We start from the raw sequence: 4,249 nt of genomic DNA on the forward strand, positions 1-4,249 counted from the left end.
CTTCCTTAGCCTTGGCTGGTCTGTAACATGACCCAGGCGAGGGTGGGTTCCCTGCACGAAAGGCAGGGCTGAGACTCTCACGCGTCCTACTCCCAGCGGGGCTCTGTTCACTTTCCTCAGCCAGGAGTGCCTGGAGAGCAGAGTCCCAGCTGGCGTCTCTGCTCCTGGGACCTTGCACGGGGGAGTCAGCTGGACATGACTGTCTCAGCCCCGGCTCTCCGATGGGGGCCCTGCCCGACGGCCCATGGGTGTGGACAGCGTAATGCAGACACCTTGCTAGGGACCAGCAGAGTGAGGGGAGCTGTCAGAGGGGTTTCTCTCCACCTTCCCGCTTCCCTGGTTCTTGTCACGCAGACAGCAGGCAGCAAATGACCAGCAGTTAATGTCCAGCAACCGTGATTCCAATTTCCCTTCCCCCCACTTCCTGTTTGACCTCAATTTATATAGTAATATTCGCAGCTACACCTTAACCAATCATTTTACTGAACCAATCCTAACATATTGTAAAATAATTCTCTAACCAATTGTATCCCACTACCCTCAATAATCTACACCTAGCAAAATTAATTATACAGCAAACAGAAACAAGTAGAGAACCAGACAGATTAACAATAGAAAAGTGAGGGCCATAAAGATAAAACAGACAGAAATGAGGGTTTCACAACCACAACCATTGAGAAGTGATTTCTTGCCAGACAGGGTGCTATCAGCTAAGTTTTCTTTAACCATCTCAAGATCTGTTTCTTTATCTGGCGGTGGTGTGCACTATCAGGACAGGATTGTCTTCCTAACAGCCCAATACCCCCTTATTTCAGTGTGCCGGGTTTGGGATTTCAGGATGTGACCCTTCCCTTCCCAGCTTAGGGCTGCTCCTGCTGCTTAGCCAAAGGCCTTAGCCTAAGAACCAGGCCTCAGACTATCATAGAATCATAGAATATCAGGGTTGGAAGAGACGTCAGGAGTTTATCTAGTCCAACCCCCTGCTCAAAGCAGGACCAATCCCCAACTAAATCATCCCAGCCAAGGCTTTGTCAAGCCCGACCTTAAAAACCTCTAAGGAAGGAGATTCCATCACCTCCCTAGGGAACCCATTCCAGTGCTTCACCACCCTCCTAGTGAAAAGGTTTTTCCTAATATCCAACCTAAACCTCCCGCACTGCAACTTGAGACCATTGCTCCTTGTTCTGTCATCTTCTACCACTGAGAACAGTCTAAATCCATCTTCTTTGGAAAGCAGCTACCAAATACCCCAACATTCTTCCTCTATTCTGCAGACTAAATAATCCCACTTCCCTCAGCCTCTTCCCATAAATCATGTGCTCCAGCCCCCTAATCATTTTTGTTGCCCTCCACTGGACTCTTCAATTTTTCCACATTCTTCTTGTAGTGTGGGGCCCTAAACTGGACACAGGACTCCAGATGAGGCCTCACCAATGTCAAATAGAGGAGAATAATCACAGCCCTCGATCTGCTGGCAACACTACTACTTATACAGCCCAAAATGCCAGTAGCCTTCTTGGCAACAAGGGCACACTGTTGACTCATATCCAGCTTCTTGTTCACAGTAACCCCTAGGTCCTTTTCTGCAGAACTGCTGCGTAGCCACTCAGCCCCTAGTCTGTAGCAGTGCAAGGGATTCTTCATTCCTAAATGCAGGACTCTTCACTTGTCCTTGTTGAACCTCATCAGGTTTCTTTTGGCCCAATCCTCTAATTTGTCAAGGTCCCTTTGTGTCCTATCCCTACCCTCTAGCGTATCTACGACTCCTCCCAGTTTAGTGTCTTCTGCAAACTTCTGAGGGTGCAATCCACGCCATCATCCAGATCATTAATGAATTATCCTAGTGAGAGAAGGCCCATACACAGGCGGACTGTGATTTTGATTCTTTGTTTTTATACCCCTGTAACTAGCTAAGTGGTAAAAATACACCTAAGTTCTTAAAGTCTAGGCCTTTACAGGCAGGCCTGGATATCTATATTCTAACAGGAGCTTCAGGTTAACATAACATCTGCATGTAGCTGTGGGTGTCGGAGGCCTTCCTGACTTTGCAGAAGTATTCGGACCCAGCTGCATCCTGTGATCTCCACTCATTGTTCTCCCCGCCCCACATGAACAGCTTCCTCCTTCGGGCTGAGCCAGTCTGGGAGAGCTGCAGGCGTCGCGTTGGGGACCTTGGACGGGGGTTGTCTCTGAGACGCTGCGTCCTCCAAGACACAGGTAAGGTAATGAGGCAACCCCCCCAGCTTCCTCACTGGATCTCCTTCTGTCCTGCCCACACGCCACTGCCCCTAGATATCCCCCCTTCCAGTGGCCCCCAACCCCTCCCCTCATCCCCTATGGTTAGAACCGGTTGAAATTATTTGTGAGGCCTGTTGTCAGAGGTCAGAGGCAAAACAAAAACCATTTGGGCAGAGAATAGACACAACAAATCCTGCATCTTGGCAGGAAGTTAGACGATATGACCTTTGTGGTTCTTTCTAACTCTCTGCTCCAAAGATCTTCGAAGCATTGGTGCCATTGGCCTACAAGGATGTGATCCTATCTGAGTTCAGCTCAGGATCTGAGGAGTTTATCAACCCTGAGAAGAGTCTCTCTCTGTCTGTGTCCTCTCCTAGAGCCCTTTTCATTGCTCTTCCTTCCTTTGCTCAGCACAACGTCTGCGCTGCCCAAGCCGAGCCGTGAGGAGGAGGAGGGGATATAGTGACTGTACCTCTTCCAAGAATGGAATACCTCCAAGTTCCCTTCCTGATGCTGTGTGGCGTGGCCTTCCTCACCGGGGTGCCATTGAACAGCTACGTCCTCTTCATCGCCAGCTGGCGTGTGGAGAGGACGGCCAGCGCCGTGTGGTTCTGGTTAGGGCCTTGATTGATTTCATCTTCATCATTTTCCTGCCTCTCAGATTCACCTCCTTCTTCATCCTGGACTTAGATTGGGCCAATATGCTGAGCAGCACCATCACCTCCTTCCACATGTTCTCCAGCGCCTTCTTCCTCACCACTCTCAGTGTTGATCGCTGCATCCTCGTGGCGTGCCCTGAGTGGGCCCAGAACTACCGCACGCCCCGCTTGGCTTTCATTATGGTTTTGGGCTTGTGGGCCCTGTCTCTTGGGTTCAGCTTGCGATATGGTGATCTCTGGGAATCCCTCCTCTCATCTGCCAGCACCAGCATGAATTTCCGAGGGGATGAAGGGAGGGTGAAGGCCGCTGTTTCGATCCAGTTCCTGGTCGGGTTTCTGATCCCATTAGCCTTGATCTTGATCCCAGCCTTCTACATCATTCTAGTTGCCAAGCTGAGAAGGAACAGGCTGATCCAGTCCACCAAGCCACTCAAGATCCTTCTTGGCTTGATCCCAACCTTTTTCCTCTGCTGGCTGCCGTATCACATCTTCTACTTCTTGTTGATGTCAGCTAAGTACCGTCTATCTCTTTTGAACAGAGGAAGGGCTTTTGCTTATGTCCTGACATATTTCAGCAGCTGCCTCAACCCCATCTTGTATCTCACCATGGAGGAAGAGTTTCTGAGGTACCAGCATCATGTACACAACCCCCAAACCACCGAAAACTTGGGGTCAGAGTTGGTTGGATAGGGAAATGGATGGAATTGTTGATATTTGCATGGAGAAAGAATTCTGTTTGCTGGGACATGTAACTTCCTCTTGATCCCCAAATTCTTTTTTTTAGCAAGTAAATTTTTTGGCCTGACTCATAGAAGAGCCACGAGAATGATTACTGGATAAGAAAACCTGCCTTACAGGGAGAAATTCAAGGAGCACAATCTATTTAGCTTAACAAAGAGAAGGTGAAGGCGTGACTTGATTACAGTCTGTAAGTCCCTACATGGGGAACAAATATTTAATAACGGGCTCTTAAATCTAGCAGAGGAAGGTCTAACACAGGGGTCAGCAACCTTTCAGAAGTGGTGTGCTGAGTCTTCATTTATTCATTCTAATTGAAGGTTTTACGTGCTGGTAATACATTTTAACGTTTTTAGAAGGTCTATAATATATGACTAAACTATTGTTGTATGTAAAGTAAATAAGGTTTTTCAAATGTTTAAGAAGTTTCATTTAAAATTAAATTAAAATGCAGAGCCCCCCGGACCGGTGGCCAGGACCCGGGCAATGTGAGTGCCATTGAAAATCAGCTTCTGTGCCTCCTTCGGCACGTGTGCAATAGGATGTCTAACCCTGGTCTAACACAATCCAGTGAACAGAAGTTGAACCTAGACAAATTCAGACTGGAAATGAGG

The 4,249-nt window shown here is 48.2% G+C and overlaps 1 pseudogene; it reads left to right on the forward strand.

The window, feature by feature from the left end:
• Positions 1–2,721: 2,721 nt before the first annotated feature.
• LOC123351940 lies at positions 2,722–3,587 on the forward strand (annotated as a pseudogene).
• The last annotated feature ends 662 nt before the right edge of the window (positions 3,588–4,249 follow it).

The sequence above is a fragment of the Mauremys mutica genome, chromosome 17 (genome assembly GCF_020497125.1).
Source record: "Mauremys mutica isolate MM-2020 ecotype Southern chromosome 17, ASM2049712v1, whole genome shotgun sequence".
Classification (NCBI taxonomy): Eukaryota; Metazoa; Chordata; order Testudines; family Geoemydidae; genus Mauremys; species Mauremys mutica.